Consider the following 25,128-nt stretch of genomic DNA (forward strand, 5'->3'; position numbering starts at 1 on the left):
GATGATGACGACGGCGCTCAGCTGTGTCGGAGGAAGATTACTGGCAGTCTGGGGAGCACTGAAAGCACAGAACAGTTGGGCGATCCTGCAGATCAGCGGGTCGGTGGACTTTGACAGCGACTGTTGTTTCGTGAGAGTTCTTCGACGTTAGCTAGGCTACTCAATCCAGACTGCAGGGCAGGCTGCTATCATGGCAGGTCAGCAGCAGTTCCTTGGTCGCGGCAGATCTCTCGCAGAGGCTAGTAGCTGTCCTGAGAAATATTTTCGAGCAGACGGTGAATAGCAGCACCGTTCACGGGTGGATGTCAGAGGACCAGGGCAAAAACTAGCCCAATGGACTAACGTTAAAGTTAGGCATCAACCTGCGATTCTTCCTCACTGCTCCTGTGAGACGTACAAAAAGCACACAAAGTAAAGAAACAAAGTAAATATTAGATTCAACATCCAAAGATTATTTATTTTATATCAGTATAGTATGCCAACAACGCATTGCATCCCAAACCGGATAAACTGGAGGACAGCGACAATTCTTGTGGACCTTCGATAAAAAGCCTAGTGTTTACAGCCAAGTTTTCCCACTCTAAATCCATTTTAAACAGGCTTAAAAAACGCTGGCCGTCTATGCAATACCTGCAGTGCTACTAGCAGCAAGGCTAGCTACAGACAAAGTGGGTAACGTTAGCACTAATGGACACGATATTAAGCGATTTTGGTGAATAATAAGCAAAGCTCACCAATTTAGCCTTAAAGCTCATGTTCACATAGTTGTGGATGCATGTTTAAAAGAACCTAGACTACAAGCTAACCGTAGCTACTACCCAGCTTGTCTGGCACGTTTCAGGTTGTCAGAATTTCAGAGTAAACTAAGTTTGTAAACTTTCATGTTTAATACAGGCCTAAATATTTAGCAGACTAAAATGACATCAACACCAGTTTACATTTAAAATGATACTTGTATAATGTACTTACCAATAATCACAAAGACGGTGCAGCCTGTAGTCTTCCACTCTGCATAATCACATAACGTAGAGTTGCAGGTTTATGTGGGGGAAAAGTGTTCCGTTAGTTGTGGCGCGTCAGGTCTGCGCAGCTCCTGCGGATCTGGCCCACACCCGCCGGGCGGACTCAATTCAGTTGTGGCGCGTCTGGTCTGCGAAGCTGCCCCGGATAGGCGCCGCACCCGCTGGATGGACTGTCACAGTCAGAAGCTACAGACAAGTCTGGCGCAAAGTTGGTGCAGATCTGCATAGTGAGTGTGACTGCTGCGCGAATCTGCTGATTCAAAAACGGATCTGGCACAGATGTAAATGCTGTCTGGGAGTAGGTACACCAGGCCATTCGTCTAAAATGGAACTTAGGTGTCGCGAATGGAACGCTTCAGTTACGCGCCTGGTGTATCTTCCCTGTAATGTTCCAGTGAAACTTACAGTATATCCACATCGTAGTAAGTCAAATTTCTCACCTACCATATGATGATACATTTCACCCGCCAGTGCACAAAACTACCGGTACCCGCATTTGGCGGGGGGCGGGTGGCTAATTTCCATCCCTGGTGTGTGTGTGTTTGTGGCTGAGAGAGGGTGTGGGGAAGGGGTTGATATTTGCCTGGTTCTCTCCAACAACTTCACACAAAGTCACACAATTGACGCGCTACTGTCAGAGGTGCACTGCTGGAACTCTGTCCAACAAGTGTTTGGTCTGGTAAAAGTCCAACCCTTCACAAAGCCAGAAGTAAATAGGGAAAAAATGTGATATATACACCCAATTACGCCCAGACAAGGAGATGTATTTATTTATTTATTTATTTATTTATTTTAACTGAAAGGTCAACAACATCAGAAATATAGAGTTCACTTTGAAGCTTGTTACCCTGTCAACTAAGGCGCTGCCTACTATCAATTTAGCAAGCAAAAAAAGAGAAAGAAATGACATATAGCGCAGAGACAAAAAGGTCACTGTGGAGTAGATGTCAGCAGAAGTTTGCCTGTATGAGCCTGGCTAATAGGCTTAATGAAGATATACCGTAAGTGTGTATGTGTGTAGGTTGGTCAGTGACCTGCGTTGTAATTGAGTTTAACTTTTCCAACATGGAGAACCTTCCTTTCATCCTAGCCTGGGTTAACCAATCAACACATAGGAGCCCCCCCACACACACACACACCAACACCATCCTCAAAGGACTTCTCTCTGAATGGCGAGTTGTGCTCTGTATTGTCCTAAACAGAACCGAAGGTCATTGGCCACATGCAATAGTGTGGCTATGATCTCATTATGAACTCGAGAAGGGAGGAAAATGTCAGGCCATTTTGTCCGTCTAAAGATTGCAGCTAAAGGGATAAACATATGGATCAGGCAGCACACTCTGCCCCTGCTCAAGTGAACATTATACATAGAGATATGAGTGGTGGGGGGGGGATAATTCTGTTGCTTTGAGTGATATTTGACTGATCTTACACTTGCCTTAGAGGTCACTGTTTTGTGTGCTGTTTCTGTTATCCTGGAGGATTATAGTGTCTGACTACCATAGCTGTTTTATTACCAAGGCTCCTCTCCCTCCCTTGGTACGCAGCCCCGGTATCAAATTGAAAGCCTCCCAATCTCATTCTCATGAATAATTGACTTGCTCCCTTAAGAAGGATGCATACATTTTCCTCACAATATTTGTTTTGTTTCACTCCCAATGGCTAAGAATGACCTCCATTATGGCAGATAAATGAATTGCCACCACCCTCTCCCTGCACCACCCTCTCCCTGCACCCTCATCACCACCCCCACCCTCATCATATCTCCCTGACTTCCGCCAGCTTGTGTGCTGATGAGCTGGGAAAAGAGCGCTCCATTCCTCCCTGCCTCTGCTTTATTAGGATAATATGGGAATAAATATGCGACTGGTGAGCCACCGGTACTCCAACTTACCCATTCATTCCGGATTGCCACTTGACCACCCAGAGCAAAGAGGCAAACCGAACTAAGAGCACTGAGAGAGACAGAGTAAGTGGGGGGAGGGAAGGAAAGAGAGAGAGAGAGAAAGAGTCAGCCCACACATTACCACCCTCTCTTTACAGGTACGACAACCCACCCTGATCATGCCCACAGCCTTGCAGCTAAAACCAAAAGCGTTCTTTCTCTCCCTCCCTCCCTCCCCCTCTCAATTCAGTTCAATGTTGTTCTCTCTCTCACCCTCCCTCTCTCTATCTTCCTCTCTGTCTCTCACTCGCTCTCTCTCCCCTGACTGCGTGAGCATCTGTGACGGTGATGGCGAAGTGCGTCACCCACACCACACGCCCTGCGGTTAATGGAGATGGACACTAAGAGAAGGGCACTGCCATTTGGGGATGGCATGGCTGACAAATGCCACGACACATGCCCGTCCATCCGAGACTGGACGTGCCCGAGAGTTCAACATCTGTGCTGAAAACATCAGCACACAGCACTGCCAGGGGAAGCTTCTGCAGGCAAGCAGACAGGCGTAATATACCTATCAAGCTTCTCTTCGCACCGTGTGTGTCAGTTTATATTCAGACATATTGACCTGCCACCTAGTCTTTGTCTTGTATGTCACCTTCAGTCCCTTTTCATTGCATGCATTGAACATGGCTTAGGCAGAATATATCTCAAAAAGGCAGCCATGAATGTAGCCATAAATGTAGCTTCACTCTTAAACTTTTATTAACAATCCGTGTCTGTGTGTGTCTGTGTGTGTGTGTATTCTGTTGTGCCTTTGTTTTTGTCACTCCATACTTTATTGTATGTCACAGATTTTTTTTTCCCCTCTTCATACAGATTGGATGTGACTGGCCTTTCTTGTCCTCACCATGAGCCAATGAGCACTGAAAGGGTGCATATGTGTGCCTCAGTATAAAGGTCTCGGTGTGTGTAAGTGTGTGTAATATTTATTATATTCTGCCCTTGCCTGTGTCCTTTTCTGCGAGGGCATATGGTATGGCCTGGTCTTACCTTGTTCTTCTCTGTGTCTGCCATACAGTCTAAATGAAATCAACTCACTTCTTGCACAGAAGAATCACTTGATGAAGCCCCTCGTTTCATTAACTCCCACAGACATGGAATAAAGAGTCTTCCTCCCCCTCCTGCAATCAGCGTCTGTGTGTAACAAAGCACCTGAGTGATGAGAGCAGAGAGTGTGAGGAGAGCTAGGGAGGATGGGTATTATGTTCATTACCTACACACACACACGCACACACACACACAATCACAAGGGCCCTCAGCCGTGCGTCCCTGCCGTTGTGCCAGTTCGGACGCAGCTTGCTCTCTCTCCGATCAGAAACAGTGGAGTAAAGAGCTCTCCAGATACGATACCCACCAGGTCTGGCCCTCGCAGACCTGCACAAGGGCCTCGCAGCGGCGATAAAAGTTATTTACAGGCCGACTCTCTTTCTTCATTAGGTCCTTATCACAACCCGGCCCGCTTTCAACCCCCGCCGGCTCAGACGTGAGCACTTTTTATATTTATATATCTACGGTTATATATTTATTTTCTACCCACCACTTTCTGGTCTATCTCTGGTGCCTGTCGTGTCCGTGTTTCCCCTGCAATGTCCTAATTCAATCTCTTGCTCTTCATGCTCTAGCTCATCATCATATCATCATACAGAATGGCTTGTATAGTGACAAAACAGCATGTGCATAACTGTATATCCTGCACAATACTAATGGAAACATATACATGTATATCTGTTGGAATGTTATTACACAGACCAAGATGGCGGCGCGGACACATCGCGACGCCCTGTGTCTCTCCGGATTTTGCAAATTAGTGGTAATATACTTGTTTATTTCAAGTATTTTCGGTACAAACAGTTTAGCGTACATATCGTACACTCGACTTGGACATCGGTTCCTGCAATCCCGACATCTTTATCAGCGTAATCCCGGAGATTGCTAAATCAACGAGTCCTACGAACAGACCGAAAGGAACTTCAGGTGGTCCAGGAGGAGACGTAAACAAAGGGGGTCTCGCGGAGGAGTTTGAGCGAGGTTAAAGCTAACTCCACATGACTCCCACACGGACATTGATTCATATGCCTCCTCCGTTTTTGACTGTATCAACTCCAACATCAGTGTCACCACCCTCAAACGGATTACGACTTTCCCTAATCAGAAGCCATGAATGAAGAGTGAGATCAGACTCCTGCTGAAGGCACGAGACATCTCATTCAGATCAGGTGATGCTCAAGCCTATAGCTCATTCAGGGCTAGCCTGAAAAGGGGCATCAAGAAGGCCAAGCACAACCACAAGCTAAGGATTGAGGATAATTTCAAGAACAACTCTGACCCCTGACGCATGTGGCAAGGCATCCAGGCCATCACAGATTACAAAACTATTAACTCCGCCCCCCCTGTCACCGACACCTCCTTGTCTGATGAGCTGAACCAGTTCTATGGCCGCTTTGACAGGGACAACAAGGAGGTGGCCATCAAGGCAGTGGACTCTGCAGATCACCAGCCCCTCACACTCTCCACCCCCAATGTGTGTGCGGCACTGAGCAGGACTAATGCACGTAAGGCGTATTACATATTCGACGTTCCCGACCGGTAGCGCGACAAAGTGACATCAAAATGAAGTAGCTCCTGCTGGCGTGCCATCATTTTGGCCAGGTCACGCACCACTCGATTTTTTTCAGCTAGATAGATAGATAGATAGATAGATAGATAGATAGATACTTTATTGATCCCCAAGGGGAAATTAAAATCTTTAAAACCAGCTGAGCGCAACAAAGCGAAAACCGGAAGATGGTCTAGTTCGAGGGAAAGCGAGAGTTGCAGTTTGGAGGTCTGTTTTGTTACAGTCGTGAATGTTTAATAGTTTGCTGGATTAGTTAACAAAGTTACCAGCGAGAGTTGCATCAAATGGAATTAAGAGGAAAGAATATCAATTATTTATTTTTTTAAAGCAAAGGATATCTGCTGCGACCTGAACAAAATCTCTTTCCACTTCCACCAAATTACACAAACTCAGCCAGCTAGCTAAAATGTTTAAATTATTAAAATATCCCTCGGGATGAAAAAAAGTATCTATCTGTCTATCTATCTATCTATCTGTATACACATTGGAAACTAGATGGTAATGATGGTAGTTGTGAATAGCAGCAACTGAAGTCTGAAGTATCATTACAGAGGTTAGCTTTTACTGCCAATGCTACTGACTGCTTCTACTGTGTAAAGTAGGTAGTGATAGCCTTTTCACAACAGTGACACCTCTGTTCAGGAGAATATTGCAACTAGTGTCGCGACCACCACGCGCGAGTATAAATGGTTACGCCGGTCCCGTGACGTCACATTATCACGCTACAGGTCGGGAGTGGCGAGTATGTAGGGGGCGTAAGGCTGCTGGTCCTGATGGTATCCCCGGACGCGTACTCAGGGCCTGTGCTGTGCAGCTAACTGAGGTTTGGACTGACATATGTAATCTGTCACTAGCCCAGGTGGCTTTGAGGAGTGTTTTCATTCTATCCTATGGATATGGATCTATTACAATGCTCCAGCGGCAACAAACTTGTGTACACAAGGAATCAGCTGCTTGCAATACGACGGAATGCTGGTAGGGTTCACGTAAACATCCCGGAGGAGCTGTGGTGCTTTCGAGGGTGCAGAGCGAGAGTTAAAGTGAGGACGAGGCGTCGGGAGAAGAAGTGGCAACACAAGCCCTCAGTTCCTTCGATGGTTATGGGAAACGTGAACTCACTGGCCAACAAGACTGACGAACTAGCTGCCCTGGTAAGAAATCAGAAACTGTACAGGGATTTTAGTTTGTTATGCTTTACGGAGACGTGGCTAACAAGCCATATCCCCCCAGCTAACGTTGAGCTGCCCGGCTTCAGTGTAGCTCGTTTGGACAGAGACAATAAACTTTCTGGCAAAAAGAAGGGAGGCGGACTGGTGCTATACATAAACAATAGATGGTGCAATCCCGGACATGTTACAGTGAAGGAGACTGTATGCTGTAAGGATGTGGAGTTACTAGCGGTCAGTCTACGACCATACTACATGCCGAGGGAGTTCTCGCACGCCATTGTTGTTTGTGTCTACGTGCCGCCTCAAGCCCTCCCGGACACAGCGTGACGTCATTCACTCTACAGTCGCTAGGCTCCAAACTCAGCACAGTGATGCCTTCTTTGCGATCTCTGGTGACTTCAACCACATTACTGACTGGAGTGTGCTACTGAATGGAGAGGACTTCGAGGAGGTCACACATTGCACTACTGACTATCTGAACTTCTGTACGGACATTGTTGTTCCCACAAGGACTGTACACTGCTATCCAAATAACAAGCCTTGGATAACCAGTAATGTCAAGACCCTTCTCAATAGGAAAAAGATGGCGTTTACAGGCCGAGTACAAGCGAGTACAGGGGGAACTCAAGATTAAGCTGAAAGAGGCTAAAGGAGGACTACAGAAGGAAGATGGAACAGAAGCTGCAAGATAACAACATGAAGGAGGTGTGGGACTGTATGAAATCTATCACTGGCCTTAAGAAGAGCAGCAGCTCTGTGGAGGGAGACCTGGACAGGGCGAACCAGCTGAACCACTTTTACAACAGGTTCAATTGCCCAGCCCCCAACCCACCTCATTACCAGGGCAACACTCACCCCCACCATCACTGGATATTGCACCCCTCCCCCACATGGCGACCACGAACAAAGAGGTGACAACGACCTCAGTCAACAGCCATCAGACACACAGACCTCAGATGCTGCCCCCCTCCCCTCCCTTCCCCACCTCCATCATCACTGCTGATCAGGCTATTGCACCTCTCCCCCACATGGTGACCACGAGCAGTGCGGCAACAATGGCTTCAGCCAATGGCCATCAGTCTCTAGCCACACGACAACCCTCACAGAAGCACCCCTCCTCCTCCTCCCCTCATCCCCCCATCATTTCAGTGGACCAAGTAAGTTATCTTTTAAAAAAACTCCATCCTCGTAAGGCAGCCGGGCCTGACAGACTGTGTCCAAGGCTGCTCAAGGCCTGTGCTGCTGAACTGGGGGAGCCACTGAAGCACATCTTCAACTGGAGTCTACGTCTCGGACAAGTTCCAACACTGTGGAAGACATCATGTCTCACCCCCGTTTCCCAAGAAACCACACCCCAGCGAGCTTAATGACTTCAGGCCTGTCGCTCTAACATCACATGTGATGAAAACAATGGAGCGGCTGGTCTTAGGTATGCTCAGACCCCAGGTACGCCATGCACTAGACCCGTTACAGTTTGCATACCAGGAGAAAGTGGGCGTGGACGATGCCATCACTTATCTTCTACACAGGACACATTCTCACCTAGACAAGGGGAAAAGCGCTGTGAGAATCATGTTCTTTGATTTCTCAAGTGCTTTTAACACCAACCCCTCAGACTGGGAGACAAGCTCTTGCAGATGGGTGTGGACGCTCACCTGGTAACCTGGATTACAGATTACCTGACCGAGTGACCACAGTTCGTCAGACTGAAGAACTGCCTCTCTGACACTGTGATCAGCAGCACCGGAGCGCCACAGGGAACTGTGCTCTCTCCAGTCCTGTTCACCCTGTACACATCTGACTTCTGCTACAACACTGAGTCATGCCACATGCAGAAGTTCTCTGATGATACTGCAATTGTGGGGTGTATCAGGGACAAGCAAGAGGAGGAGTACAGGAGCCTGGTGGAGGACTTTGTGCAGTGGTGCAAACTCAATCACCTTCAACTAAACACTTCAAAGACCAAGGAGATGGTGGTGGATTTCCGAAGGTCTAAGCCTGCTCTGCTACCAGTCTCCATTGATGGGGTCAATGTGGAGGTGGTAGGCACCTACAAGTATCTGGGTCTCCACCTGGACAATAAACTGGACTGGTCAGCCAACACTGATGCACTCTACAAGAAAGGACAGAGCAGGCTGTACTTCCTGAGGAGGCTGCGGTCCTTCAATGTGTGCAGCAAGCTCCTCAGGATGTTCTACCAGTCTGTTGTGGCCAGCGTCCTCTTCTATGCAGTGGTATGCTGGGGAGGAAGCACAAAGAAGAAGGATGCTGGGCGACTTGACAGGCTGGTAAGGAAGGCTGGCTCTGTAGTGGGAGCTGAACTGGAGTGCATCACTTCAATATCTGACAAAAGGACCCTAAACAAACTGATCAACATCTTGGACAATGAATGCCATCTGCTCTACAGCACTATCAAAAACCAAAAGAGCTTGATCAGCTGGAGACTTCGCTTACTGCCATGCACAACTGAAAGGCTGAGGAAGTCATTTGTTCCTAGGGCCATTGAACTGTTCAATGCCTCACTAAAGGGAAGAGGAGAGATAGACCTCTCTGCTTAGTCTGTCTGCCTCTCCACCCTCTCCATGTTTTTTGTGTATTGACTGCCCACTACTGCTTACTACTGTTTTACTACTGTTTTACTATTGTACACAGCCTAATGTTTTCACTACTGTTTTACTGCTACACTGTTTTTCATGCTATATTAGCACACATGATCAATGGCTGCGGTCAGGCTTCTGATACAATACTGAATGAATGAATGGCTATAACCCTATTACCACTATGAAATAGTTTTTTATTTTACCTTGTCTACATTACACTTTACTAGACCTTTAGTCTTTACTAGTCTCTAGACCTTACTCTTGCACTGTTGGACTACTTTTTGCACCTCCACCATGACACTCACTCTCTTGAGCACCTTGCCAGGCACACATAACTAAGGACTATGGTTGGACTACTGTTTGCACCTTCACCATGACACTCACTCCCTTTAGCACCTCACCAGTCCCGGCCCTGTCACTACAAGCGTCTTATGCTTGATCACCCTCAAGCACATTGGACTTTCTTAATTTAACTTATATAGTGTATTTAGTATTTAGTTTTCTTAGTTTTCTTATCTTTCTTATCTTCTACTGTCTTTATTGTACAGTGGAGTTTAGTTATATGTTTATACTTATACTTATGTTTACCATTTCTGCTATAAGTGCATGTTGTGTGTTATTTCTGTATGCTACTGAGATCCTTGAATTTCCCCTTGAGGATCAATAAAGTATCTATCTATCTATCTATCTATCTATCTATCTATCTATCTATCTATCTATCTATCTATCTATCTATGCTGGATCCTCAACACCTCTACCTTACCTTGAGGCAGTCGTGGCCTACTGGTTAGTGCTTCAGACTCGTAACCGGAGGGTTGCCGGTTCTAACCCCGACCAGTAGGCACGGCTGAAGTGCCCTTGAGCAAGGCACCTAACCCCTCACTGCTCCCCGAGCGCTGCTGTTGATGCAGGCAGCTCACTACGCTGGGATTAGTGTGTGCTTCACCTCACTGTGTGATCACTGTGTGCTGTGTGTGTTTCACTAATTCATGGATTGGGATAAAAGCAGAGACCAAATTTCCCTCACGGGATCAAAAGAGTATATATACTTACTTGCTGATCAACAAGGCTCACAGCATCTTTTCTTTCTGAGGAGACTGAAGAAGGTCTACCTGTCTCCCCAGATCCTGGTGAACTTCTACCGCTGCATCACGCTGTCACACAGTATGGCAACTGCTCTGCCCACGACCGAAAAGCACTGCAGAGGGTGGTGAAAACAGCCCAACGCATCACCGGTTCCTCACTCCCCTCCATCGAGGCCATCAAGGCCAAGCAATGCTTGTGTAAGGCGCGCAGCATCATCAAAGACTGTTCTCACCCCAACCACAGACTGTTCTCCCCACTACCCTCCAGGAGGCGTTACAGGTCTCTACGCACCCAAACCAGCAGGTTCAAAGGAAGCTTCTTTCCTGTGACTGAACTCTAACTCTGCATCCCAGTGACAACCAATCAACTAAGCCCCCAACACAATGACAATAATGTTGAATTTAATCTAATCTAATTAGTATACTTTGTATTAGTGTAATGTTGGTGTACTATTATATTAGTGTACTGTTGAGACAATTTAAAAGTATGATACATATTTCCTGTATTTTTAAGAAGTTAAGGTTAAACTAGATTGATATTTATAAGTAGGGGGGCTATGTGTCTAATTTGGGGGCTTGTGGGATTCGCATTTTAATTTTTGGAGAGTATTATATCTTTGTGCTAGGGGTTCTTAAGAGTAAAAAAAAAACATGTCTCCATTTTTTTGAAGGTTTTGAAGGACCCAAATCAAAGGTCAAATTCAGAAAAGGTCAAATTTGGTGTTTTGTCCATAAACCTCACATTGCTGGTATTATAGCATAGGGTTTGGTGCCAAAAAGCAAAGATAGGCTATTCTACCAGGTAGTGTGCAAAAATGGACCACATTATACAAAAATGGACCAATACAACATTATAAAACATTTTTAGGCTGATGATTGATCTCTTTAACAAGACATTGTGCCTAAAATGCTCAAAATTGTCAGCTTAAAAAATAATACTTCAATATCAATACTATCAATTAATGCCTATTTGTGTGCTTGAGTGTAGGCCTAGCCTGCTCTGCCAGTTCTTGTCTACACCCATTCAGAGCACAAAGTGCAGAGATCTCTGTTATATCAAGTTTAATAGACTTTTACATAGCTAGTACCAGCTGAAGTCTGTAAGGCCTTCCGTAGCCTATGTAAGTGTGAAGAAAAGAAAGGAGTAAAAGGATCAGATAGACAAACAGACAGGTGAGTGTGTGTGTAAGAGAGAGAAAGAGAAAGAGAGACACTAGCAGTGACAGTTGGCTGTTGATAGCTGGCAGTTATAGAATTTAGAATATCGAATAACACATAGTGCTCTGTTCTTCATGGTTGGTGATATTAGTGACCTTCTAGCCTTCTACATTTGAGCAAGCACATTTTCATAGTTCATGGTGGCACAGTCTAGTTAGGTTATATTCTGAGGTGTGTCTTTCTGTTAGTCAGGTGATGGCACACATATTCTCTACAGCAAAAGAAACAGATCCAGTGCCAGATATGTGTGGACTGGTGAATGACCCTATGACATATGCCAATTTTTTTGTCTTCTGTTATCAGTGAGCATCTGCAGCATGCTAAGATTCGCTACTAGAAATCATGTTAAGCAGGCACGACTCAGTGGCTTCAGAAAAGACGTGGTAGACCATCTTCTGAACCTGCAGCAACACCTGCAACTGCATCAAGTCCATAGGACTTTGTACACTTGTTCAGCAGCAGCTGCCAGCATAAATGCTTCTTTTGTCAGAAGCAGACAAAAGAGCATCTTCATGAGGTGTAATCTTTCAATGCAGGCAACCAACCAACCAATTTAAGTAATATTTTGAAGTCAATAACTTTTTACAGGTAGCCAGTGTAAAGATGCTAGGATGGGGGAAATAATATGTTCATATTTTTTATGTGTGTGAGCAGCTGCATTTTGTATAAGCTGTAAGCTCTTTAGACAGGTATTATTACAGCCAGCGTATAGAGCATTGCAATAGTCTGTCCTTGAGGTGACAAAAGCATGGATTAATTTCTCAGCATTTGGTAAGGATAAGGACTTCCTTATCTTGGAAATGTTCCTTAAATGGTAAAATGACGTTTTGGTGATCTGTTTTATGTGATTATTTAGTGCTAGGTCCTGGTCAATTATAACACTTGTGGATGAGGTCAGTGGAAGATCACTATATAGCCTGTGATGTGGATAGGATATCCCTCATCTTTTTAGAACCTAAAACCATGACTTCTGTTTTATCTGAGTTCAAAAGCAGGAAATTATTCGTCATCCATGTCTTTATATCTCTTATACATGTGTAACGGGCTAACGGGGTTAATTCATCAGGTTTTATGGAGAGGTATAGTTGTGTATCATCTGCATACGAATAATAAAAACAACAGGGGCCCCAGTATACTGAGCCTTGAGGCCCTCCATATTTTACCATAATCTGGGTAGATGGTTTATTATGGACCTGTACAAATTGTTGACGGTTAGGAAGGTATGTAAACCAAGCGAGTGCTGAGTATTTGATGCCTATCAAATTTTCAAGCCTAAGTAGCATGTCATGGTCTATGGTGTCAAAGGCAGCGCTGAGGTCCAGGAGGACCAGTATCGATACAAGGCTAGATTTTTTGATTGATGGCTTAATAACAGATGTCTTAAACGACTGCGGTACATGCCCTGATAGCATTGAATTATTTATAATCTGGAGCAAAACATTATCCAGGAAGGGGAGAGCAGTCTTAAGAAGGTGAGTAGGAATAGGGTCTAGTAGGCTAGTTGTAGATTTTGATGAGGAGGTTGTGGAGGTGAGATCTAATATGTTTTGTATATGTAAATTAATTAAATGTTGTTTGAGGTCTCATCTGTGATTCTGTTATGTTTTCACTATCTTTCAGCAATGGAGTATGTCTATTTGGTGAATTCTGATTGGTTATTGATCTTATCTCTAATTGTTTGACATACAATCATAGTATTGACATACAATCACATTGTTGAAAATAACTGTTTTGTGAACTTTATTCAACATAGCCAATGATTTAGGCGAAATGTATGGTGTTAATTACAGTGAAATATACAATTTCATAAAAATAGGGTTGAAACATAGGTTGAGACAACATGGGTTGAGACATAATTTTTCTCCATGTTCAATGACCCCTAAAGACAGTCCAACCACTCTCCAAAAATTAACATTTCAAACCCACAGAAACCACATAGGCCCCCTGACTATTAGCACCCTTTAATCCAAAGCGCTGTTGATTTGAACCCGGATCGACCGATTGTCAGAACACTACTGAGGTGCATTTTGCATTATTTATCATTAATGACTATACTAGAGAGTCAGCATGGGGGAGAACTTGGCCTGCAAGGGACACACATTCTCTGTTAGCCGTATATGGTGAGACAGGAAATCGGAAAAGAGGATCAAATCCCTCCCTGTTTACTACAATCCATGTAGTGGCAAAAAACAATGTTTAGGTTTTTCCTGTAACCCCGTTTTCTTACTGAGAATGCGGGTACAGGGTCAGACTCGCGGCCCGAATCCAAGAAAATCCAAGAATGTTGTCGTTGAAAGTTTGTCGGAATTTATTGCAAATAAACATAAAGAACAAAATAAAGTTGCAAATTGTTTTAAATGTCCTTAAATATGTCTTTAGAGCGGAGTTCAGCTTTCTCCGTATAGGCCAAGCTCCGGTAATGCAGATCCAGGCCGAGGTCAAAGGTCAAAGACCGTATCTGCTGGCACGCCTTCTCCTCATCATGCGCTACACGCCCCAATTTATAGGGTAGCACCCTCTCCACCTATAGAAGGAGCACTCTCCAATGCAACAAAAAAGACAACTATAAGTAAATTATGAAACCAAAAATAAACTCAAATGCGGCTCCTACAATCCATATTACATAAGCAGCCAGGGAACTGGAAAAGATGTAAGAGCATCAAATTATCGGTCCGAAAAGAGGGTGTGCGAGCGATCGGAACCCCGGAGTGCCGCTGGCGTACGAGCAGGAAAAAACATGTCTTTGATAACAAGTTATCAACAGGTCTTTGATGAGGAAATGTCTCAGGTTGCCTCCTGCAAGGCCGAAAAGTGCTGTCAAAACACAATTTGTTTCACAGTGGGTTTTTGTTAAACAAAGGCATTAAGGGTAGGTGTGTGTGTGTGTGCATCTGTGTGTGTTTGTGTGTGTATTATGAGCAGTTGTGTGTGTACATACACTAAACAGTGGGTGTTTTAAAAAAAAAGAAAAGCAGTGTTTGATGGTTAGATCTTTGAAGATGGCTCTCCCTTCTGGAGAGCAGAAGGCTTGTCTCTCCATCCTAATTGCAGGCTGCTAGTCGCGTTGCCTTGCAGGTGAGACAGGCGCTTCATCACCTTCAGCATCGCAGCACTGCTACTCTGCTCTGCCACCCATTTGCATCGTAACAGTACGGCAGCCTCCCCTTCACCAGAAAGCAGCTGTCTGCTTGTCCGCAGACTCCTTTTCATCTGTGGGCTAATGGGAACGATCAGTTCACTATCACCGCCCCCACACCCCCGCCCCTCATCCAGCAACTCCACGCAGGATCGTAAATGTCTGCTTACTGAAAAACATCCCCTGTCCAACACCACCCCCTCACTCTAGTCTTACTGCGACTCGCTGAAATGATCATCCTGATCAATAGCATTAGCACTGATAGATGGCTACGAGCATGCCCTCCAACACAAGGGCACTTCAGCAGATGAAGTTTACAGTCTTCCCTCTCGTGTGTTTGGATCTTCTCTTTTTCGCCTCCATGAAATGATGAACCCAGCACATGTCTGTCTGTCTGTCTGTCTGTCTGCCTGCCTCATTGGTGTTGTCTCCTAATCTTCTACCAAGTTGATGTGGTTGAGCCATTTTTTTTCTTTTTGCCGTGAGACAGGAGTGAGACTGTAATAAGCATGTTTCCTGTCCACCGAGTAGCCATCAATCACGACACGGCGGCGGTGGGGGAAATAGCCTCACAAGACAAGCTGGCGGTAAACTATCAGTCGATTCACACGTCATTAAAAGGATAAACATGTAAACAGTGGCTCATAAATAACAGCACCCCTCCTGAGTGATTGCATGTGTCGTCAGCCTTTTATCTACATGCCTGTGAGAAAGCGTGTGTGAGTGTCAATTGCTCCTAGTTGTGTCAGGTTATCAGATGCCCTAATAGAGTCATTTTGCTTTTGTTTTCATGAAAGTGTGAAAACACACATCCCTCCTAGATGCATTCACAATGTCATGCCTCCTGGGCTTTAATGCGTCTGTCTACACATGAGCAATAGGTGCAATGTAGCAGGGAATGAATTTGAGGAGCATTACCATATGTTAAGGAAAGCATTCCTGCAAACTCTGTTTACAAATGAGCCTTTCCCCCCTTTCTTGTCCCCACCTCAGTCCTCTCACCGTCATAAAAAAGGGCACAACAGGAGGGCTGGAAGGAAAACCGAAGGAAAGATATTACTACAGTGAGGAATGGAAGATTAGGTAGAAATGTCTGCATAAAAACATAGAGGGATATTATTTCTGACTCTCTCTCTCTCTTATTCTGTCCATCTTTAAATAAAGGATGGCCTGAGGGGGTAATGCACCATATGCCAAACCTCAGATTAATTAGCCACTGGCCTTCAGGAGAGCCCTCTCTTAGACACAATCACAAAGAGGAAGATTGTCCAGCAAGCCTTCAGAAAGGAAACAGCAAAGGGGCATCACACACTGCAGATTGCATTCTTTATCTCTCTCTCTCTCTCTCTCTCTCTCCCTCCCTCCCTCTCCTCACAGAAGAGTGCAGGCAGGCAGCCGTATGCATTCCACTCCACTCTGCCTGGAGGAGTCCCTCCTGAGTGCCGTTAATGTGCCTTTCTCACAGGATGAAGCTGTTGGTGGATGCTAGCACAGCAGGCCTCGCGGCTAATTGCGCTTCAATGTGCCACGCTAGCATAGGCTGCTTTGTGAAGAGACAGAAGACAGGGGCTATGCTTTTCAGAGTTGCCGGGAAGAGACTCCACCAAAACATCATACGTCAGGTGTGAAACAACATGGCTGGAGTTCTGAGACACATAAGCTTAGCGTTCTAAATGATCGGCATACCCCATACATATGGGAAGAAATCTGAATGGACCAACGCAGATATTACCATGGCTTAGAGAATTTAATTAAATTGATGTTTTGAATATAAATATTCAATACTGATTCAATATTGTTTTAGTTCAACAAATACTTAATTCAACATTTTAGTTGTACACCCAGTTTACACAGTCGATGTTAATACAACCAATGTACACAGCAGGTACTATGTTTCAAACAAATAAACCAACAGCAACCTTGTCAGTCACTAGACAAACATCCACATACGGAGTAGCCTTGGCCTACTGGTTAGCACTTAGGACTTGTAACCGGAGTGTTGCCGCTTCGAACCCCGACCAGTAGGAACAGCTGAAGTGCCTTTGAGCAAGGCACCTAACCCCTCACTGCTCCCCGAGCGCCGCTGTTGTTGCAGGCAGCTCACTGCGCCGGGATTAGTGTGTGCTGAGTGTCTTTCACTAATTCACGGATTGGGATAAATGCAGAGACCAAATTTCCCTCATGGGATCAAAAGAGTATATATATCCTTACTTGCTTATACTTTGTGACATAATAAAGATAATAACAGCATTGTGCTAGATGCAGTTTGTAGATAGTGCTTCAAATGTGAAAGCTGGACCCTCTCAGACATATTGGTGACACATTTTGTCCAGTAGCAAGGTTGATGACAAGCCTGCTGATTGCCCCTCCACACTTCACAATGAACAATAACGTCTCTCTGGATCGGTCACTGACTGCGTGTCAGCCTGGCCTGTGTCAAGGCCCCGGGGAAACATGATAACCCTGAGGTCTGCTGCAACTCTACAGCAAATGAATCATCTATTGTGACCGGCTTATGATCACTACAATAATCAGCACAGTCTCCACTTGCACTGCCCTCATGTAGGAAGTGTACTTTTTTGTCTGTATGTGTAATCCTTAGGTGCCTTGAGAGAGATGTTCTACATACAGCATAATTCAAGAATTATCATGGACTCACTCTTATTTAGTCATACTCTCTCTCTCTCTTTCTCCCTTTTAATCTATTTATCGCTCTCCGTCCATTCACAATTCACTTCCTTTCTCTATCTTTAACTTTGGATTTTAGGCGAGCTTTGCCTCTGCCTCTACCTCAGCACTGGCTGCTTGGCTGGCTGGGGCATTAGCATTTAAATTCCGTGTTTGAAGTATTTGTACTGGCACCTGGCCTCTGAGCATGCTGAGTCAATCAATCTTTGTTTGTTATCATGCCCTTTTGTGATGAATGGCTCCGGAGAAATGGAGAGTCAAAGAGTGAGGAAAGTAAACCATGGGAAAAAAAAAGGTATTGCTCCATTAACCGGGGCCTGAAACCTCAGAAAGAAATCCCTCCTCGCTGGATGTGGCGAACTTTCCACGGCCTTTCAGGGAAAGCATTTGGAAGTGAATCTGATACCCTTCCCTCCCACAGCATCTTATAGCGGCTTAAACAAACAACTGGTTTGAAATCAGTAGCTTTGACTCCATTTTAGTTTTGATCCTCTACAGTCTCATGCTGTTGTGTCTGACTAGGCTAAGTCGTGAATGGAACGATGAAGTCAGTAATATGAGCCTATTTCCTGCCTTCACAGCCGTCTCCCAAAGCTGTCTCTTTCAAATGTTCAGCACAAATATGACATTGACGGGCTCTTTGATCAAACCTCTCATGTCGAGAAGAATTAGACCAACAAAACAGCTTTTTTTATGAATAGTCTCTGATAGCAACTCAAATGAATGACAGCATTGTCCCCACCGGCCGCGAACAAAAATAGTCCATAAAGAAAATAAAAACAGATGGTTATGTTTACACTGTTGTTTATTTTGTGTCTGTCAGTGCTGTTGTCATGTGCACCATGTGAGCGGATGCTTATTCAATACTGATGCAATATAACATAATATAATATAATGACACATCGCAGCACAGGTGCTGGACAACCACATCCCTCGTAAAAAACAAACAAACAAACAAACGCACACACACACACTTCAGAGGCCTGTGGCACAGACACTTCATCCGGTCCATGCATCTTGCACCGGGATTGACAGTACCTCCAGTGGAAGCCCTGTCTTGCATAGACGCGTAGAAGAGGTTGAGCAGCGCGTTCAGCAATGCTGTCAGCCAGCCCATCTGACAGGTGACGGGACGCCACAGATCACGGAGCTCATGGACTGATAGCAGTATGACAGCTGTGCTGACACTACACCGCAATGCGTGCACGTCACATAAAGCCACCACCTCACAATCACACACACATGCACACACACACTCATATGCATACACACACATACACAAGAACATTGTTTAGCATGTGACAGGCAGTGTTTAGGAGGTATATAGGCATTCTGACCTTCTACAACACATACATAGATAGATAGATAGATAGATAGATAGATATGTAAACTAAATCCTGACTCCTGGGTTCGTCTACAGGTGGAATCCTCACGTTATAGACACAAGAAAGAGATGGATATGCTCAGGAACAGTTCTGTTTAATTCCGACTCAGTTTCTACACGTGTCTCCTTCCACACAGCCTGTCACTTCCTAGTTCCCTCACGTGATGTAAACATTTAATCACAGACATGAACTTCCCCATTTACTAACATTATAAAATCCTTATATTTTCTAAATTATTTCTTAAGATATTAATTCTTTATACATATTCAGGAATTGTAGTAATTACACAAGCTTACAGATAGATAGATAGATAGATAGATAGATACTTTATTGATCCCCAAGGGGAAATTCAAGACATTTTCAGACACAGGCTACTGTGTTTTCAGCATGAAATGACATTGTGATAAAACTTTATTTGTTTACTTTGGTGAAAAACATAATGGTGAAATAGGCATATTCAATTCTAAAATTGGATCAAAATTATTCAAAACAACAGACACTTTCACAGTTTACCTGACACTTTCTCAATTAACTATGTTTATGACTTTGTACTTTAAAAATCTTTGCTTTGTAATGTCATCCACATTAGTTGGTGTTTCCCCCAAAGAGACACTCCAAACATCGACTCACATTTGTTGAACACAATCTCCTCTGGTATAATAACCTCATAGGGCTCCATGAATTATTTTTGTTACAGGAGAGATGCAAGTTCTCCAAGTACAGGAGGTTTGCAATTACAATATCCCTTCTGACAGGTGGGTTCCCTGTTCGACTGTGTGTAGCCACGCTATGCTAGTTTGAATCATATCAGACAACCTGCTGAAGTGACCTAGGCCCATAGAGAATATTCACTCACTGGCACTGCTTGTTTTTAAATGGGGAAGTCTTATGCAGTACTTCTTTTATTTATTAGCTATGTGACAGTAAACAAAGTGTCTGTTAAAGCACTGGGTGTTGTGAATGGCCAAGTTAGTAAGTTGTAATTTTTATTTGTATTATTTTTTTTTAAATTTTGCTGTGGGGAAACAATTGAAGACAATTGAAACCCATAATGCAGGGATTTGCAAGATCCCAGAATAGAATGATTCTCTCTCTCTCTCTCTCTCTCTCAGACAGTAATTAATTAGCAGTTATTTGGAGATTTCAGAGTTAGATGAACAGACTGTTCATTAAAATGTTATTTTTGTTTTGCAGACATCTTCAGAGGGAGTACTCACATTTTAAATATCACTGAAATAATTAATGAGGAGGCCCCATGGACTGACGAGGAAACAAGGTCCACTCACACGGTGATGCGGCACGCCTGGAGAAATGAAATGCCATCAGCACAGACACACTGTCATCGCGCCTTCTCCTGTGTCCCTGTTGCCTCATGGAATTCATTATGTACAGAGGGCCAAATCAGGGAGACCAGCTGTCTACACAGGTAGATAGATAGATGGATAAAGAGAGAGGGGGAGAGTGAGAGAGAGAGAGAGAGATTTATCAATCCCCAAATGGAAATGGTACTGCTAGCACAATGCTGTACAGCTAAAGCCAGCTACAAAATAAACTGTATACTAAACATACTACAGCATGTAAAATTACGCAGCATACAAACATAATGGAAATAGAGTTTGAGACTAAAGAGACCGCTTAATCTGTGAGAAATATATACGAGTCTCGCCTGCTGTCACAGAGGAGAGTTGTTCTACAAGGAGATGGCAGCTGGCAGGATGACTTCCTCTAGCATCCTTTAGATTTACGCAGCCTGGGAGGTGTCATTAAAAGATATTTGTTTATATCGAGAGTGGTCTCATTTTACCAGATTGTGTGCACAATTTAGATTATTGTGTGCTCATTTTACTATAGTGCTCTCGTTTTACTGAATTGTGGTCCATTTAATTCGATTGTGCACTCCATTTAGTAAATCGTGCACACATTTTACTACCGGTATATTAATTTCACAAAAATTAAAATGAGAGCACATTTAGTAAAAAGGGCACACAATGCAGTAAAATGAGCACACATTTTCTGTATACACCAAAAAATCTCTCTCCAGGGTTCTGTATTTATGACAGAAGCGTTGCGGAGGCCTCCTGTAGAGCACTCCTGCAGGCTCTGTGTTTCATCTGAAGGCCGCTGAGGGTGTCATGAGTTCCCCGAGATATTTAACAGCTATGGCAGCATCCTCGTCTTCACAACTACCTCTACAGGCTTGTGAGAATTCCCCAGCATGAACCCAACCTTACTTATAACACTATAATAGAGAAGAAAATAATAATAACAATAATACATTTTGAGGCTAACACAGCAAGTTGTTGCGGTAGTATAGGTTTTGCTAACAAATACTTAGGCTAACAAATGCTTAAGCCCTGTTCATGTGGACTCTAAGCGGTTAGCCTTAGTATGTTCTTAGTATTTGCCTAGCCTTAGTATGTTCGGTAACACTTTACTTGACAGTATTGACATAAGAGTGACATGACACATGACACCTAACCTTAACCCTAATCTTAACCCTAATCCTAACTCTAAACCTAACCCTAACCCTAATCCTAACTTGTTATGACAAAAAACAAATGTCACTTAATAACAGAAGTGTTATGTCATAAACGTTTATAACTTGTTTATGACATGTTTATGACAGTGTCATGTCACTATGTTGACACTGTCAAGTAAAGTGTAACCGTATGTTCTTAATACAAGGACCGGAAGATTGGCAGCCTTAACCCTTAACCCCCTACAAGCACACCATATGGCAACAGTGGCAAGGAAAAACTCCCATATTCCCGGAATAGAAGAAACCTTGAGCAGAACCTGACTTAATAGGGGGCGCCCATCTGCTTCTGGCTGGCTGCAGCTCTAATGGCAGCAGTTGAATGTAGAATAATCTGAAAAGTAGTTTACAAGACAAAATTAGTTAACTAAAAGTCCTCATATACAGGTACATATAGAGTACATGTATGTAGTTTATGTATCATAATAAGGTCACCTGTCTCAGTGCTCCATCACAGATATTTAACACAAAAAATGACAAATATTGGCCGGCTTAAGTAAATAATAGGTTTAGATTTTTGCTGATGGTAAAGACAATGCCAGCATTTTGGTCTAGAACAATGTCGACACAGACATAGGCGTTGGCAGAGAATTTGGGGATGGGGTATTGTGGGGTATTGCACATGTTGCCACTGTTTCCACCAATGATATGTATCACTGCATCATCAACAACGTTGTTGGAACTACGGTGTTTGAACGCCGGAAGTAGCTAATTGCGACACAAGTGTGATGCTTTCTAGAAACAGGTGTTACAAAGGTGTTTGAGCGCAAATTGTGTCGTACCATGGTGGTTCAGCAACGTTGTTGCTAACTTCTGCAGAAACGCACCCCAGAGCAGTACAATGCCAAAACACCTATTAACAAAGACAGAGGTGTGTATTACAGTAATGGAAAGATGCTGCATAATTCTGCCTGTGTATCTCTGGTCATCTACATGATTTACTCAAAAGGGTTTAACTACAATGCATCAAATTATGCGTGCAATTACTTAATTTAGGACCCTGAGAGCTTAGACTCACATTGATTAGTTAATTTATGGACAATTATTCTCAATTGGGATTGAACCATAAAGCTCCACCACATTTGATCCTGTGGAGATATTAGAGTTGAGTATAGATGTACTAATGACTCACTTAACAACAATTATAATGGATAGTTACCTACTTGTATGTCTTTATTAGAAAGGTCATTCAGGTATGTGACCTTACTCAGTAATTGTCAGCCAATACATTATTTTTAAGTATCACATCACACTAACTTCACTGTTTCACACATAACCAGTACAGATCCTTTCATTACCATGTCTTTCAAAATTAATGTACCATTACATCTAGTCACTCTTTGATGTTTTTAAGTGAACGTACCCAGAAAAAAAATAAGAAAAATCCTTCCAAAGGCTTCCAGTGTGCCAACATAACACCACCTAGTACACAATCAACATTCAGCATGGACCCAGCATTGAAAATATAAAGCCTCAAGATTGAAGATATGTGCAGCTGTCAAAGCCATTTAGGAGCCTTTGTCTCAGTGGTTAGGTTATTTGTTTTTTTGCTTTCTTACATTAGCTGAGTGCCACCCACTAAGTAGGGGCTTCATGTTTGCATGCTGAATTCACTTGCGCTTCTTGTTTCATCAAACGTAATGTGCAAAATAAGAGAACAATCCTGACAAGCTATAAAATTAGCTTTAAGTCATTTTGCAAGCACATATCAGTACAGCCGGGCAAATGTGAAAGCACATTACAGGATGAAACACCAAAGATGGAAATTAATTGCATTGACTTAACTCATGAGGTTGGGCCACGCCTGCCGGCATCCATTTAAGTCGCGTCACATTTCCTCCCTCTCAGTCTGTGTTTCTCTGGATGTCATTTGAATGCATTTGATTTTGTTTTGCACCACTGGAATGAAATTACATAAATAGCCTGTTTTCATCGTTTATCATTCATGTGGATCATGTTTATTCCAAGCCTCTCATAATTATGCTGATGAGAGGACCTAAAAATATTTCACCTGCGGTGGTGATCAAACCGGCGACTTCTTATTGCGTCGTTTCTGGGAAAGTTGGTATTGTTTTACTGTTATTGCAAATTCCTTTTGCACAAGGTATTCAGCGCATCTGGGCTTGTATCCCAGAATGAAATTGAGCTCTAACCTCACAATCCTTTTACACCAAAGTATTTAGCCCTACACACACACACACACACACACACACACACAAACACATACCAATGAATAATCCTCGCAGATGAAACCCTATCCTGAGTGTCTTTAAATCGGCTAGAGGGAACTTAATGCCTGTGGCAGTGACTGTAAAGCTGCTAATGCAGCTGCCCCCAAACTGATGGATAGTCTCCTCTCTTCCTCTCTCAGTGGCCAATGGACGTGGTGAACAAAATGACCCGTGCATTTATCCACATCACCTTAATTGACTCTTAATTTTCTATTGACTGGAACTCCACACTACTGGTGCAATTTGGATTAGTCAAGCCAATGGCTATTGTTACCATAGGAGACACAAATCATTTTAATTGCAAGTCAAGATTATCCTGATTAGCCAGGCTTGTCACTAGACGAATTTACAGGCACCAATGGATTGGCTTAAAGTGAGATTTGACCTTTGACCTTTGACCCTTCTAATGGCTTGAGAATGATATTATCGATGACAAGGTTGTGGCTGACAAAGTGTCAGAAGGGTGCTGGAGCAATCCTCTGGTTTTACCCAAATTCAATAACCTTAACAAAGAATTATATGAATTTTGGGCAACATGCTCAACGTCACTACTGATATTGTTTAATATCTTATATTGTTTCTTTTCACCAGGTGATAACATCATTTTACTTTATGCCTAAGGCTTGTGAATATGTTGATTTAATAATGCTAGGAGAGCTATGTTTTCACTGCCTATTGAAAAAAAGTAATATTGGGGAAATGTGTTGCACATCAAGTGTGTAGTTTCCCCCACCGATGTCTCTCTGCATAACACCTTCTCACCTCTGATCTACTCTCTCATGCTGCGCTATGTGCTGTTGAGAGTAGCTCCATAACTGGGAGAAATATTTGCTATCAAAATGCCTTGTCTCTGTCTAAATATCAAACTGTACACGGGCAAGCCTACTGATGAGCTTGCAATCAATAACCAATATTTTCTCACCTGCTTCACAGTTCAGCATCATCCGTCAAAGCCAGTCATACTCCATTTACTCCCACTAATGACCGTGTGTATATAGAGACCAGTGGTGCATGCTATCATTTAACAATGTCATGGTGTTGGTTGTGTTTGGAGTTTATGTCTACTAATGCCTTTTTCCACATACAGTAGTGAAGTGGACTGTGTTTCTGACTAGATGTTTAAGGCAGTACTGTAGGTAGTGAATTAGCACTTAGACGATGAGGTTAGGAAGGAGTCTTCTTGCTGTCTTGTATTTTTTGTCAAGGAGGGATGCGGTTGAAACAGCTGCTTTGTTATTTAAAATTGTTGTAATTTTACTCTCTATTGGATGGTAAAAAAATGTAGACACATTACAAGACACTGACACAAGAAGTGAAGGAAATTCGGTAACATTGTACGGTAAGGGTACATGAATTATCATGAATTCATGCATTAATTAATTCATGATTTATGCATTACTTCATTCCATTATATGTTTTGAATCATCAGCAATTTACATGAGTTCATAGTCTCTCATTAATGACCTCATGCATGAACAACACATCAACTAAAGCAT

The 25,128-nt window shown here is 43.4% G+C and overlaps 1 long non-coding RNA gene across 1 annotated transcript; it reads left to right on the forward strand.

Annotated features, from left to right (window-relative positions):
• Positions 1-406: 406 nt before the first annotated feature.
• On the forward strand, positions 407-23,984 carry LOC121681753. Its single transcript, XR_006022272.1, has 3 exons — positions 407-668; positions 14,604-14,608; positions 23,973-23,984. It is a non-coding gene; the product is annotated as an uncharacterized LOC121681753 (long non-coding RNA).
• Positions 23,985-25,128: the final 1,144 nt, after the last annotated feature.

Source organism: Alosa sapidissima, chromosome 14 (genome assembly GCF_018492685.1).
Source record: "Alosa sapidissima isolate fAloSap1 chromosome 14, fAloSap1.pri, whole genome shotgun sequence".
In the NCBI taxonomy this organism is placed as follows: domain Eukaryota; kingdom Metazoa; phylum Chordata; class Actinopteri; order Clupeiformes; family Clupeidae; genus Alosa; species Alosa sapidissima.